Raw genomic sequence first — 16,347 nt, forward strand, 5'->3', positions numbered from 1 at the left:
ATCTTCTAGTACCTACCTCATAGGGGTATTGTGAACACCGAGTACATCAGGGCACACAGAGTTCTTAGAACACTTAAGTGCTATCTGAGGTTAGCTGTTATTATTGTGTTGGTCATACTGGGGAGCCTAGTTTGTCAGGACTTAATCACTTTTGAGCAAGAGATGATGCCAACAACTTTGGGTCCAGGTGACCACTTTGAGGAAAGTCACCTTGAAGCAGATAATCTTTGGCTTTTCCAGGACTTTAAAGTGTTCCCTTTTAAGAATGTAAATGTAAGGTGAATTCGTACCATTGCATCGGGGAAATGGAATGACAGAGTTTTGCAGGTTATACCCTTTAGAGGAGAAGGAGATGAACAAATCTATACAGGGTTCAAGGAACCTCTTTTTTTTTTTTTTTGCCACACAGCATGTAGGATCCTAGTTCCCTGACCAGGGATCAAACCAGCATACCCTGCACTGGAAGCACAGTCTTAACCACTGGCCCACCAGGGAAGTCCTCAAGGAATCTCTTAAAAAGAAAAGGAGTGAGAGCGAATCCTTTCCTCATGAGAGTCTGTGTTACTAACAGGACCTCTAGGCTAGATTTGTGAGGTTCTGACTGAATCAGCTGACAGAATCTGAAGCGGTTGTAGAGGGCAACTCTCTGAGAAGAAGGGCCCCCTGGGCTGGTGGGGCAGGGCCCGGGGGCTCAGCGGGGGGTGGGAGGAAGGCAGTGAGGAGTTCTGGCTTCTGCCTGCCTCTGGCAGCCCCTCTGAACTAGAAGCAGTGGAGAAGAGGTAGCCAGTGACTCAACAGCCACGTCTGGTGGCTAGTTTGTTTGGACCTCCCTGTGTTTCCATAGTTCTTTGCTTCTGAAAGAGACACAAGAACCTGAGAATCTTTTAGCTGGCGAGCCTAGCATCCAGCGCATGTCCAGAATGAGGCAAGTACTCACTAAAGATTGTGGGACTTGAGTAAGCCAGAAGGGCAGGCAGGACCAGGCGCTGGGAGCCAGGACGTCTCGTCTCTTCTTGCCTCCGTCCTGGAACCAAGTTGTGGGGAGAGTCACCAGTACTGGAGACTCTGTGACGACCCTCCTCCGGGAATGAAGGGCAGGAGTTTTCTTCTCTTCCCCCATGGTGCGTCAGAGTTTCAGTCTGCCTTTTCAGCACTTAAAATCATAGCATTTAAAAATGGAAAAGGTTTGTCCAAGGAATGAACCTTTTCATCTTTGCCTCTCTTTCCGTGGGTTAAAACCATAGTATAGTGAGTCCAGAGCATTAGGTCTAAATGGTTTTGCTTACAAAGGTGGGAAGAGCTGGCCTTTATCTAATTATGCAAGAATACAGAGCGACTCTAGAGCCTGGCAAACACCTATCCTGCCTCCTGGACCAGAACAAGAAGGCTGGTCTGCCTCCTGAGTACTCTGCCTACTGTGTATACAGCAGCCGGCATCGCATAAACACAGCACCATGGTAACTGGCACAGTTTCAGATCCATCCTTTTATTACTTACACCTTTATCCCCCATCTCTTAAACTGTCAAGAGTTGCTTGCAAAGAAAGCAAGTTCTGTGTGCTCCACCCAAACACAAAGGAAGGGCAGACTTCAGCAGGGCAACTGAGGAAGGGGAGGTAATATCCACCTACTGGAAGTGAGACGGTTCTGGAATTCTTCTCCACAGACTAGCTGTGTTACCTTAGAAGTGACTCTCTGTCTCGAGCTCCAGATTCCTTAAAGGTAAAGTGGGAATGACAGGAGTAAACTCATCTCCAAGACTTTTTGGAAGATTAAATACACTAACAAGTACTGTATGGTAGCTCCTGGGTGAAGAGTTCCTCTTCTGTGGGGGCAGCCAAAGGGCTGTGTGTATCAGCCCAAGAACACCAGCAGGGTCTCCTGCGGGGCTGGAGGTGTTCATTTCCCAGGCGCTCCCTGACATTTCCCCTGACATCCATATTTGACTAACTGTCACAGGCATATTCAGACAGAAGTTTCTAGTGTTCAGGACCTCCTCTCTAAACCGTTTACATCCACAGGCTGCTTTTCAGTGGGCTCCCAGCAAGGGCTCCTAAGTAGGAACCGTTAACTCCTTCCTCAAGTGCTGCTGTTCTGCTCAGGATAAACTGACCCAGAGGAAGGCCCAGCCACCAGCAATTATGAGCAGCCCTGCGGTGCTTGGTATCTCCCCTCAGGGCCCTTAGGCTCACATCTGGTGGGAGAACTAGAAAAAAAGATTCCTCTTGTTCTTCCTGATGGGCTGTATTCCAAAGGCAGTAGTTGACAAGAGCATCTTCTGGGCTTTTCCCAATCCATTTAAAGGCATCTAAAAGAAATGAAAACTGTCTTCACCCCACCCTTTCTTTGCTCTCCCTCTTTTTTTTTCTCCTTTTGTCACTCTTTTCTATTCTCATCTCCTAATAGTGATAGCTTTTTCAAAGTATCCTGGTACCAACAGCTCCATACAAAAAAGCACTATTTTCCTCTAAACTAAAAAAGCCTATAATAATAATAATTTTGAGGGAGAAAACTCAAGGCCAATGTAAGAAGTGCAATTTTTAAATCTTTTTTTTTTTAATGAATGAAGTACCACACACTTGTGGGGAAAGGAATCCAATATAGACATGTGGGTGTTTGTGTGCTCAGTCATGTCTGACTCTTTGTGACTCCATACACTGCAGCCCACCAGGCTCCTCTGTCCATGGAATTTTCCAGGCAAGAATACGGGAGTGGGTTGCTGTTTCCTCTTCCAGAGGCTCTTCCCCACCCAGGGATCAAAACTGCAACTCTAGTGTCTCCTTCATCTCAGCTTTTTAACCACTTTTTTCTTTTAACCACTTTTTTACCACTGAGCCACCAGGGAAGCCCCCAATATATGTATAGTACACATATTTTATGCAATGAATAGGAAAAAAGCCTTCCATTCTCACCCATTCCCTCAACCCTCTTTCCTGGAGGCGATCACTACTTAATAGTTTGATATGCACTCTTCCAGACATTTCTGCCATTTTTTTTTTTTTTGGTCATTTGGCGGTTATGTCGTGCTTGCCTGCTGGGTTCTGGGCACAGTGATAAGTGTTAGAAACAACAGTGAATAAATGTATATAGATACACATACATGTATTTATCTGTCATATCTATTGGCAAAAACGAGATGACCAGGGTAATGGGCTGACCCTCAGGACTCAACCGGCCAGGCAGAGCAGCTGGGGTGCAGTCCACCTGCCCACACCCAGCTGGCTAGAGGGTAACTGAGCTCACACCCTGGCCACCACTGGCCACCACAGGTCTCATTACGGTCTGCTGTCCTGGTCTTCCTGTTTCTAGGGTCTCCCTCAGCAACAAATTCTGTAGGCACCGATTAAATAAGAAGAAGGAAAGATGAAGAAATAAACTCGAGGACATGAAAAATGCAGCCAGAGGAAGACTGTGTGTGTGTGTGTGTTTTCTTAAAAATAGTCACTTTTTCATGCCTGTGGATGGGGTAAGGAATGTGTGTGTTGGGGTGGTTGGGGGCGGGGAATGGGCAGTGAGTCCCCCCTTTGTGATTAAGGGCAGTAAATGCAGTTAGAGACAGTAAGAAGTTTTGCTCCATACTCCTCCCCACGATCTGCCCCACCCGTTTCCTGCTCTGGAGCTGCTAATGAATAACCCATCTTACCAACCCTCCCTGGGCACCGTCTCAGGCCTGGGTGCTTCGACAACCCTGAGGTTCAGGGAACATTCCTCAGCAGTTACTTAGCTGGGTGATGGGAAAAAAAAAAAAAAAAAGGCAGCCTAATTGGCTAGTGGCCTTTTCTAGTGAATGAAGGTTTCTGTTTTAAGAAGTAAAGTGACTTCTCAGCGGCTGTTGATTCACTGCCCACAGGGAGACTTCTGAGCAGAGGCTTCCTAGCCTGGGTAGAAATTTGCATACAGCTTCCACTTCCTGCTTCGGAGCCTGTTCCACGGCTTACCTGGGCCGGGAGAGGGTGCAGGGAGGCCTGGAGCGACCCAAGGTAGAGAGGCCCCGAGAAGGAGAGAGCGTGACCACCCGTGGCCGGTCTGTCTGTCCTTGGCGGCTCTAAGGTAAGTGGTTCAGTTGTCACCTGACCAACCTTACTTCTTAACTTCTGATCCATTTTCCAAAACAATGTTTTCTCCTTTACCGAAAGTGCCATCTCGCTTTCCTCCGCCTGCCTCTCCCCACCTTTCATTTGTTGGTTCGTGTACAGAGAGACAGCTCCGGCTTAGAACATGACAGCTACGTGTCGGCTGTGAGACAGGGCCAGTGGTTTAGTATTTCAGACGGGAGAGCGAAGATTAACTCTTTGAGGAATAGACATACACACCCACACACACAGCCCTGTGTTTGAGGACTTAGTGTCCCCACAAGTTTTGATGAAGAAGACGTCCCCCCCTCTCCCTCCCTCACCCCCCTTCTCCAGGGAGGGAGCCGGGGAAATAAAAAATGAAGTTTGGCTTCCAGCCCCACGATGCATCAGTGGCAGAGGTGGAAGGAGAATTCCTGAGTTTTCTTGATCCCTCTTTCACTCAGGGGAAAAAAACCAACACCCTGTTCTTGAGCCAGGAGGTCCAGCCCTGTTCCGTGCTGGTTGTGGCTCTGCCAGCCCCTCTGCCCCAGCCCTCCACCCTTCCACACCACCCAGGCATTTGCTGGCACAGACAGCCGGCCTGAGCCTTTAGGAAAAAAACAAGGAGAGAAGTGCTATTATTTGATCTTAGAAGCTTATCAAGCTTCATGTGACTGTCAAGTTCAAGATGGTCTCTTAGTATAGGGGGATATTTTTAAATGAACAGGAAAAGAAATAGTAAAAACAGAGGACCTGAAACTTGGTTTCAGATTCTCCCTTCTCTGCTTGCTGACTCTGCTGCTGCTGCTGCTAAGTCGTTTCAGTCGTGTCCGACTCTGTGCGACCCCATAGGTGGCAGCCCACCAGGCTCCCTAGGATTCTCCAGGCAAGAGTACTGGAGTGGGTTGCCATTGCAACTCTGTGACTTAGGCAATTTACTTTTTTTTTTTGACTCGGGCTTGGATTTCTTCATCAATAAAATGTGGATGGGGGTGGTGAGCTAAGATTATGTTGAAATTCACTTCTAAGAAAATAAGGCGACGGTGATGAAAATCCCAGAGGGGTAGCCATAGTGGGCCGTCTTAGAAGATATGTGATTTTTTTTTACTGATGATTCAAATATATTAATCTTACCTATCCTACTAGATAGTCCCTGGAGGAAAAGGACTTAATCCTTCTTTACCTTCTAGCACTCAGAATACTATCAGACACCTCGGGGGCGCTCAGGTTTCTTCCACATAAACTGCTCTGATTCGTTTCACTCATCTATAAAAGGTGAAGCCTTAGTCTGGGCGAAAGGCTGGGGGTGGGTAGAGAAGGGTACTGGGCAGCCGCATGGCTCTGTGGGAGAGCTGCCTGGAATTTAGGTATTATTTTTGACTCTAGTTAAATAGGAGAACACAGGGGGTTTCTTGAATTAGTTTATGTCCCATTTGGGTTACCCAGGAAGAAATGGCCTGTGCACTTGCCCACAGAGTCCAGGCAGCGCCAGAGAGCTGGCACACAGGCCTGGCTCCAGAAGGCTGTGTTACTGACTTAGCTGGAGCTGGAAATGACTCCTTGGCTAGACCAGTCGCTTTGTGTGGGGCCTTTAATGGGAGGTGAAAGGAAGCTATGAGGCACATCCTGATACCATGTAAGGGTGATGACTAGGATCAGACACGTTATTAGATGGTAAACACCCTGAATTCTTAACCTTTTCCAAACCACTACTTTGTTTAAAAATAAAAAAATCATTGTTTCTTTTGAGCTAATTCTCTCCCTCCATACAGTTCACACAGGACCTGGCTGAGTGGGATGGGCTGACTCAGGGCTTTTGGTTTTGCTCAGCTGTTTCTGTGGAACATGAAGGCCCTGCTATGGTCCTCATCATGCTTTCAGATAGCTATCTCTCTCATCCTGGGATGAGAGGACAGGAATTTCAAGATGTTTCACCTGTGATGCGTTACTGATTTTTATTTTCAAATAACATGCACCATTATCTGAAATCAAGCCAACTGTAGTTTGCTGCCAGCCAAGCTTTGACCCAGAAAGACCACCCACAGACATTCTTCATCTTGTGTCATTTGTGATGGAGCGGCCCCTCCTTTGCTCGGTGCTTGGGGTGAGCTGACTAAGCGTGAAGTCTGGGCGTGTTGGGGAGAAGACTGTTAAGTCAGGATACTCACTTTGGGAGGGTTCAAAGATGGAAAATATTTAAGCCTGCTTCTCAAAATTAAGGAGCTAGTGACTTCAAATGGTCTGAAAATAAGAAGGCAGTCATAACTGCAGAAATTCAGAATCATAGTTGCAGGCACTCAGAAAGATCAGCTATGAGGGCAGTTTGCCTAAATTAAATCTATGTTTTGAAGAGTTGAAATCTTGGAAATATCCTGAATTCGAATCATTTTTCCATGAGAGACAATTTTCGATTAGCCTTTCAAAACACATATGAATTGCAGGCAACTGCTGCATGGGAAAAAAAGAGCACACAGATGAGGCATATTAAACTTTAAATTCCTTTCAGATCCAGTGAAATGACCCTTAATGTTTGATCATATTTCCTTATCAAAACAACCCTGCAGTCCTTCCGTGAGAAAGCATCTGAGGATTAGAGTCAAGCAGCTCTCCCCAGGGCCCCTTCTGTTTCTTCTAGTGCATTGTCACCAAGGTATTTTTAGTTCATGAAGCCCAGGCTGTCCTTCTCCGTCAGGCATTCGACATTCTTTGCGTCTCTTGCCCAGCAGGCCTCCTACTCACCCACATGTGCGTTGATGCCTGAGAGTTAAGCTCGCTCTGTGCCTCTGTACATGTGTGTATGCAAGTGTGTTTGTGTGCATGTGTGTGTGTATGTGTGTGTACACACACAACTTCCTGGAGACTTGAAGCTATAAACTGGCTGTGGGAGGAAGGTGAGCTTTCATCCCCCTCGTGACCTGCGAAGCTGCGCCAATCTGGAGTGATTTCCTGACAAGGCAGCTGAGATCAAGTCGCTTGGGACTGACGGGAGCCCCAGCCCGCATGACGCCCTTCCTTCACCCTGAAGACCCAGGCCGGCTGAGGTCTGGGCAGCTCCTTCAGTGAGGATGGGAACTTGGCTTTTCCCACCTCCCTGTTTCCTCCACTAACGGTTCCAGTGTTTTCCTTCTTCCTCTCCCAGGCGGGGTTCCCAAGTCTCCCTCCCATCGCCCTTCCTCCTCTGTGCTGTTGGCCCAACTCTTCCGGGCTCAGCAGCTCCGCTCCAACGCTCTTGCCTTTTACCTGCACTCGTTCTCTCCCTCCCCTTCCAGCTGCCCCTTGTCTTACCCAGCAACGCGTCAAAATCACAATTCAAGTGCGCCTCTGTCCTCCACCAAGAAAGGACAATGTTTTTTAACTTTTCCTTCAAAGTTTCCCACTCTTCTAACTTCTCTTCCATTTTCCTTTCCTCCTTTCCATCCCTTCTTCTCCCTCTCCGGATTTTTTCCTTTCTGCACCTTCTTCTTCACTCTGGGGTCTGGACTGAATTAAGAATCACAAATGTGTGTTTAGAGAAACCGTATCTGAAACAAACAAACAAAAGAACCCATGGGCTCGTTTGAGGTTGTTCTCTAAATGGTTTTTACCAGCTTCCAGCACGGTGGAGTCAGTCCATTCCATTAGCCCCCGTCAGCCAGTTAAGCAGCTCAGAGGAGTTCCAGAGCGAACTTGTAATCAGGTCGGGTCACGCTGCACTGCTTTCAGCCTGCTATGAGCTGTACTGTGCAGGACACCAAAAAGGGCCAGTAAACGTTCCCTCATCTTCAGGGCTCACCACTGCTTCCAGTCCTCTGGCAAACCAAGTGGAAGAACTTCTCTGTCTGGGAAATTCTGCAAGTAAACTTGGAAATATTTACTCACTGGAATTTGAACCTGAGCCACACAGTTCACTCAAAACCAACTTCCACTAAGCCAACTGACGTTGGGAAAGTTTGCATGCATTTGGGTAGTAAATGAAGAATGTTAATGAGTTTAAAGTTTTGTTGTTGTTTTTTTAATCCAGAACTTTCAGACACTTATAAAAAAAAATTACTCCCTGGAGAATGAAGTAAGACCTTGAGAATCTGTGATTGCAAAGATCTGATCCAAATTGGATCTGAGGCTCTTCCTAGCTGTAAATTTATATATTTATTAATATATCCCCCAAAATATTCATGCTATGTGTCTCTAGGGCCTTTCAACCCTATGGTTGACCCAAAGAATGCTTTTAAAAAAAATCCAAGCAGTTGGTAACAGCAAGACTTGATCATTTAGGAGCTAGTAATGTGGGTTATTAATTACTCAGGCTGCTCACTCCTGCCCTTCCTCTGCTTCTTGCTCTGCTATTTGTCTTCTTCCAGGGACATAACACCTTCATTAAATCTCATCCGTCCTTGCCTCAGAGGCGTCCCCTGGAAAATATCCCTTCTCTAGATGCATCGCCATTTATCATCACCCTTTGTTTGTGCTCTGTCAACAAGTTTTCAATTTATTTTGAATTCAGTTTATGATTAAAATTTAATGAGATCCAATCAAGTGCTTTTCTCAAATCAAGATGCCTCGGCAGTCTCACCCATATCCTCTATTGTAGTGGCATGAAGGAAAGCCATCACAGGTTTCCAGCTTGGCCATTCTTCATAAAACACAGGTGGCAGGTATCCACGCCTCCTTAGCTTCAAGGTGAATGGTTCTGAAACCTCTTTATTCTAGAAGCTTCTAAGGATTACTCAGGTCCTGCCATCCCCTTTCTCTGCTGCCCCCAAAAGCTGTGCAAGTCCATGCTTCCAACCAAGAATCAAGAGGATTCGGTGCACAGGCTCTGGTGCTGAAATGCCTGTATGTGAACCCTGGCTCTGCTCTTTACTGGCTCTGTGGCCTTGAGAAAGTTATTTAACCTCCTTGTGTTCGGTTTCCCCATTCCTAAAATAGGGCTGACAGAGTGCCTACGAATAGGGTGTCTGTGAGGATAAGGGAATACATCCAAAACACCTGGAACAATATTTGACCTGTAGTAAACATTTGACAGATATTAACAATCATTGTTAGAAAGGGTCAGCTTTCTTAAGTATATCCATTTCATTAAGTTTATATTGATTTATCAGTAAAATGTGTATCAGAGGTTGATAAACTACAACCCTTGAGCTGAAGGTGGCCTATGGTCTATTTCTATACTGGCCTGTTGCTAGGAATTTATATTTTTAAAGGGTTGTGTACAAATGAGCTAACTAAAAAGCAGAGTATGAGACAAAGACAGTTTGTGGTCCACAGGGTGTGAACTATTTACTGTCTGGTTCTTTACAGAAAAGGTTTGCCAGTGTCTGATCGATGTGGTCTAACGGAAAGAGTTTGGAGATCTATAGACTGGAATTGGCTGTGACTTTGAAAAAGCCGTGCCTAAGGCTCTCTATAGTAGGAATGGTAGTGATACCACATATCCCTCCTCTGACCCAGCTGTTTCAGGACCAGGTGAGATGATGTATACCGAATCTGCCGAAAATACACATGTTGCTTAAAAAGATACAGACTCCATACACTTGCTGTTGTTCGGTCACGAAGTCGCATCTCTTTGCAACCCCATGACTACAGCATGCCAGGTTTATGTAATAGTTTTAGCATCCAAGTATAAAACAAGCAAACATGGTCTAGAAAAACAGTTCCAAAGCCAACTATTTGTTGTAAAAATAATAACAAAATAACCTTTGTTTTTTGAGAGCTTGATGTGGGCCAGACTCTACAGTCAGCACTTTATTTACACCTTCTTCTTTTATCCTCGCAATACCCTCCTGTGGGGCAAATGCTGTCATCTCCCCTCCACACACTTTACAGATAAGAAAAATGAGGCCCAGAGAAGTTCAATAATTTTCTCAAGGTCACGCATCTAATCCTGCCACTTCAGTTTAGTTCATTCGCTCAGTCGCGTCCAACTCTTGCGACCCCATGAACCGCAGCACGCCAGGCCTCCCTGTCCATCACTAATTCCTGGAGTTTACCCAAACTCCTGTCCATTGAGTCGATGATGCCATCCAACCATCTCATCCTCTGTCGTCCCCTTCTCCTCCCGCCTTCAATCTTTCCCAGCATCAGGATCTTTTCAAATGAGTCAGCTCTTCGCATCAGGTGGCCAAAGTATTGGAGTTTCAGCTTCACTCATGCCACTAGCAGAGAAAGAATCCAATCATAGGGAGCTTGACTCTAGATCCTGTACATCTAAGTCCTGCATATTTTCCACATCATAGGAATATGGATTGATCCAGGATAAGCCTGTCTGGATGGCAGAAGCATAGTTAACTGTGAACATGGACATCAGATCTGAAAGTGTGTGCTGAAAGAGACTTGTGTTCTATGCACAGCAGGGTTAGGGTCTAATCTAACAGACCTGCAGAAAGACAGGCAGACATGGTGGGAGGAAAAGAAGTTTTGGATGAACTATGAGAGGAGAAAGGTGGGACTATGAGATCAGACAGATTGATAATTGGAGGCAGAATGTGCTGGAGGAAAGAAAGGTTGCTGGGAACAGACGTGAGCAAAGACTTAGAGGCAACGAGAGAGAGAGATAGACAGACAGAATGAATGAATGGGAAATTCTGTGAATGGGACACCAGGGAGCATTGCCACAGGGGATGTCAAAGCTGCTGATGTCTTGATAATTATCTGCAAACCGGGCTACTCAGGAAGGAGAGAAAGCAGAGAGGAAGCCAGAGAGACTGGGACAGAAAAACTGACAGATTTGAAGAAAGATGCTGATCAGAATCTAAGGGCTAGAACCACAGCTCACAGTCCAAAGGGCAGTGAGATTCCAGAGAAGGAAAACTGCTGTCTCTTGAGTTAATCAGATTAAGAACCAGACCCACGTGCATCACTGGTTCACCTGGTTGTATGCACCTGGCGGCAGGGAGCAGCTTTCCAGGTGGCACGAGTGGTAAAGAACCCACCTGCCAATGCAGGTAGACATAAGAGACCTGGGTTCAATCCCTGGAATGGGAAGATCCCCTGGAGGAGGGCATGGCAGCCCACTCCAGTATTCTTGCCTGGAGAATCCCATGGACAGAGGAGCCTGGCGGGCTAGAGTCCATGGGGTGACAAAGCGTCGGAGACGACTGAAGCGACTTAGCATGCACACACGCGGACCTGGGGCTAGTCTTCCGTTCCTAGCTCGTGCCACTCCAAGTCCACCCATCCCCACTGCAGACAAATGTCTTCACCCTCTGCTGAATGGTCTTCTGTATTTTAAGGAACACTTTACTCTCCCCTGGGTGGTCTCAGCAGTGCTTCTCTCTCACTGACTCTTAATCTTCGTGGCCATCAGAAGCACTGGTGGAGCGTTTCCTTTTCCTTTTTTATCTTGTAAGTAGATATACAGGCACTTGGTACAAAACTTAAAAGGCAAAAAATGCTCTGAAAAGCAAGTCTCCCGCCCACCTCCACTCCCAGTCACCCAGTTCCCTTCCTGGAGGCACCCTCTGTTCCAGCTTTCTGACCACCCAGCGTGGGCACAGACAGACTTAGATTGGACAAAGGGGAACATATACTCTGCACACTGTTCTGCTCCTTCCTTTTTTAACTTCACCATAAATTTTGGAGATAGTTCCAAATCAGTTCACACAGCACTTCCTCAGTCTTTTCAAAAAGTTGCGGAGTATTCATTGCAAGGCCGAAACACAGTTTTTAAAAAGCAGAAGCTTTTTCGATGGGTGAGTCGGTTGCAGTCTTTGCTGTTACAAACTTTGCTGCATTGCCTATCTTCAGAGCCTCTTTCTTTCTACAAAATAAGTGCATCTCCCTATAGAGGAAATTATTGGAAATGAAATTACTAGGTCCAAGGACATTAGATTTAAAAATCCCTATAGTCATGGCCAAATCATACAGATGACACTTCCCGTCGTAAAACATGAAAGGACCTATCTACCTGTGGGCCTTGGTGGTAGTGGTTTAGTTGCTCAGTCGTGTCCGACCCCATGGACTGTAGCCCTCCAGGCTCCTCTGTCCATTGGATTCTCCAGGCAAGAATATTGGAGTGGGTTGCCATTTCCTTCTCCAACCTGTAGGACTTAGAAACAAAAGGGTGCCCTGGCCTTACCTCCGAATCTCAAGGGCTGGGGCCTGGGCATCTGCGAGCCTCAGAAAGCGCTTCTGAGTCAGAAACTCTTCTGAGGTCCATGGCTGGCCAGCCTCTCCCTTTCTCCCGCGATCTGAAGCCACAAGCTAGACTTGTCTGTTGGCTGCATCCCCAACAGCCTCAGCCACTCCTGACTTTGTGAGCTCGGTGTTGTGCTGATGAGCTGAGACTGCCCAGAGCACGACCACCAGTGGGGTTCATTGGTGGGAGGTCTTGTAACTGGGAGGTCTTCTGTCCCCCTGGGGTCACAGACTTCTCTAGATCATGGCTACAAAACAGGGCTTTTTTGCTTAAAGCCAATTTGCACCCTCTGAGGAAGGTGGGAACACAGGCTGCGCCAGGGTTACAGCCACCTGGATAGCATATAGAAGAGGCCTGAAATAAAACAGGGGAAATGGAAATGGTTAAGAGAGGTGGGATACTGAGTTAATTTTTTTTAATGTCTAGTTATCTTTTTTATTACAATATTGACATTAAAGACCAAACAATAAAACTGCCACTTCCGACCCAACCCACTGATCTGCCCATGGGCCTCTGATGTGGCATTGTATTCTCTGTGACACCCTCAGGAGGGTGGCAGGGTTGTTCTGTCAGTTCTGGCTGAGGTCTAGGGCCGGAGGGGCCCTTGTGGTGACTGCAGGCCTGCCCCACCCGCTGCTGAGGATGTAGGAGGAGGCCGGGTACTCCAAGTCTGAGCAGAGAGAGCAAATCCCCCATCATGCTGCGGGGTAGCCTCACTGTTACTCTGCCAGCAAGGGTTCAGGTCAGCCCTGTCGTGGATGGGACCTCTTCAAGCCTGGCCTCAGGGCCTGACACTTAGTGGAGCTTAATACATATTTGAGAGGAAGAGGGAAGGGTACCCATGTGGTCTAGTTTCAAGAACTCTGAGGACTTGGCCCACCAAATCCTCCCTGTCACCCATCATGGACCTGACTTCCTCACAGTCAGGGATCCTTCCAGCTACATGGATCTGTCTCCTCTCTAAAATAGGCATTGGTCCTTCATTCATTCAACAAATAGTTACTGAGTGCCTGCTAGGTACCAGGTATAATTCTAGATGCTGAGAATACAGCTGTGAACAGAAGAGTCGAAAATCACACCCTCATGAAGCTTACATCCTGGGGGGGAGAGGAGAGACAACACACAAGGAATATTGTAGTAGGTATTAGAATTGATAATGTCTCTTTTATAGTATATACAATGGTGACAACTGCTGAGAGAAGGATAAAGCAGGGAAAGGGAGACGGAGTGAGAGGAGCATGTGAAAATTTTAGAGGGTGATCAAGGAGCCCTCACAGAGAAAGTGAGAGCTGAGTAAAGACTTAAAAAAGAAAAAGAAAGCCATACAGATACATAGGGGAAGAGTGTTTGAAGAAGAAGAAATGACGAGTGCAAAGGCCCTCGATTTGTATTAGTTTGATTTCCTGTACTAGTCATTTACCTTTGGCTAGATTACAAACCACTTGAAGGTAGGAATAATGTTTTATGTCTCCAGAAATAATTTTGTTTACCTTTTACTAGATACCCTTTTGGACCTCTTGAGTTATGTGTCACTTGTAGGTATCAACTGTAAAATAATTTTAATTGAGCTTATGCTTCAGAAGAGGGGGTTCACAGCACAGTGTCAGACACACAACAGGGATCAGTAGTCATTTGCTGTTTGAATATTTGTGGTGACAAATTTAAAACATCAGTGTTCACTGTGTTTGTTAAAAATTACTAATCCCATAGTTTTCCTGAAAGGCTGTTTATTGCCATGCCAGGTTTATTCACTGTCATCCAAGGAACCACTTGTTCCTTTTCAGACCAGGTTCAAATCTAGAATTCCCCTCCCTAGGACACGACCTCAGAATTCCAGTTATGTGACCACACTCCGGAGATGACCACACTTGCCACCCTTTTTATTAGCTTCCTCCAAGTCCTTGAAATCTCCTCAGCTGGAAGAGAATTTGCAACTTTTTGAATTTAATTTTATAAGTTTTAGGGAAGCACTTCTAAGGCATTCACATTTGAAACCCAGGGAGAATATAAACAATTGTACCTGAAGTGTAGAAAATGAAAACGAATCGCATACCAAGAAATAGCCGACAGCATTTAGTTCTTTTGCTAGCTGGTTCTCTGGCAGCTTCTCCACCCTCCCCCTGGTCCCCCTCCGCGACCCCCATCATTCAGCTGTGGGTCCACAGATGCTTGCTGAAGATTATGTAACATGCAGCCAGTCTTTTGGAAAATACTTTTGCTTCCTGACCAGCTGAAGAGCATGTTGTATGGCATATCCAATTTCAGAGCTGTAGAAAAACTGTGAGAAAGCAAGGAAAACAATGGTGAATATTTTTAAATGCTCAGTAGTTGAAATATGTGTGTTTTGGGTAGGTCTAATCAACTGAAATCAATGGAAAGGTGTGTGTTTTTCCAGGGTCTAATCGGTTTCGGTGATGAGGTCTCTTCTCTGCAGAGCCGGGGGCAGGAGCACACCCAGACTAGACAGCAACCTAGAAAGCCCACAGCAAGGAGGGAGGGAAGGCTAGCGGGGACTTGGAGCCTGAGGGAATTTTCTCTTGTGAGAAAGTGGTACGAAGGTTGTTTGGAGCAGATGGGTAAGTCTGATACCAAGTGAGGGTCAGAGAAGTGTTAGCGGACATTCATTCGGCAGGGAGTGCAAGGAAACTGGGGCTTTCCTGATAGGTCAAGCGGTAAAAGATCTGCCTGCAATGCAGGAGACTCAGGTTCAACCCCTGGTCCAGAAAAATCCCCTGCAGAAGGAAATGGCAACCCACTCCAGTATTTTTGCCTGAGAAATCCCATGTGTCTTCCATACATGTTTATACATGTACAAGCAGATGTGCACGCACACACACACGCACAATCCAGGGCTACAGTCCATACAGTCACAAAAGAGTCAGACACTACTGAACACACGTAGCAAACTGACATCTCTATTTATAGGCCAGGAGGAAAAATGTGGGAAACCACTGATCCCACTTCTACTCTGCGGGGCAGCGTTTTAAAATGCATGTGACTTCCCTAGTGGTCCAGGGGTTAAGACTCCAGGCTACCAGTGCAGGGGGCCGAGGTTCCAACCTTGGTCCTTGTCAGGGAACTAGACCCCACATGCCGCAGCTAAGACCTAGTGGCAGCCAAATAAATAAAAATATTTTCTAAAGCATGTTGCTTAAAATGCATGCAGTCATGCTGCCATTGGGTTGGGTACTAGGCTCAAGAGAAGGGGAATTCCTATTTTTCCGACTTGTCTTAGAGCAGTAACTGATGGGCATCATGCCTTGGGGCACAGTAAGCCCTCAGTGAGTGAGTGTGGTTGAAATTCCACATGGATGAAAGAGGAATTTAAAGACCCAACCACCAGCACCACTCCTTTTCTCTGTATGGCATTTGAGGCATGTTATGTACGAGGCCCTCACAGAACAGACCACTGGGGTCTTCTCTTGGGACTCCTTCACTCCCACTCCCTGCTCTGGCTTCCCATCCTCACTTCAGAGACATCTTTTCCCCTGACCTGCCTCCTTCCTTCCCCTGGAGCCTAAGTATTCTGGGGCATCATTTCAACCAATCTAATGATAAGGGGAGGCCGATTTTCCTTCCTGTTCTGTCATGTTGGTTAAGAGTTCTATTTCTACGGGTAAAACAGTATTCCCTGGACTATGGGCTCACTGCTGTGGGCTAAAGGCTAGTTTATTGAGCCTTGTCCATGGAGCTGCTACATCACAGGCCAGATGGTCATGCAGGCATCATGCAAGAGGGAATTAAGTCCTCCAAATAACCTATAGCTGTAACTGGGAAATGTCACTATGACCTTTTTTCCAGTGCTTTTTAAACTCGGGCTTTAAAATTCTTTTTTTCTTTCTTTCTTTTTAAATTAGGCAATAGGTCACATGGAGCAATAGTTTAAAAGCTCAGAAGGTAGAAATTCTCCCTCATCCTCCTCTCCCTCAGCTTAGCCCCATTCTCAGAGGCAACCAAGGCACCAATGTCTTATGTGTCCTCCATACACATTTATACGTGTACAAGCGGGTGTGCACACACACACACACACACATACTCACACATTCCCTACTTCTAATATTTTCCCACAAAATAGCAGCACCATTTACACATTGGTCTGCACCTTGCTTTTTTTTTTTTTAATCACTTAACAGTATATTTTGGAGGTCATTCCACATCTGTTACTGATATTTCTTTCATC

At 46.2% G+C, this 16,347-nt stretch overlaps 1 protein-coding gene across 3 annotated transcripts in view; it reads left to right on the forward strand.

Annotated features, from left to right (window-relative positions):
* Positions 1 to 391: 391 nt before the first annotated feature.
* Positions 392 to 16,347, forward strand: part of TRAF3IP2 (TRAF3 interacting protein 2) — a 48,534-nt gene continuing 32,578 nt past the window's right edge. For all 3 annotated transcript variants that reach the window (XM_040238477.1, XM_040238479.1, XM_040238478.1), the window contains exon 1: positions 392 to 4,049. The gene's annotated coding sequence lies outside the window, so the exon portion shown is untranslated. The remainder of the gene's footprint in view (positions 4,050 to 16,347) is intronic.

This window comes from Oryx dammah, unplaced genomic scaffold, assembly GCF_014754425.2.
Source record: "Oryx dammah isolate SB20612 unplaced genomic scaffold, SCBI_Odam_1.1 HiC_scaffold_4, whole genome shotgun sequence".
NCBI classification, from domain to species: Eukaryota; Metazoa; Chordata; class Mammalia; order Artiodactyla; family Bovidae; genus Oryx; species Oryx dammah.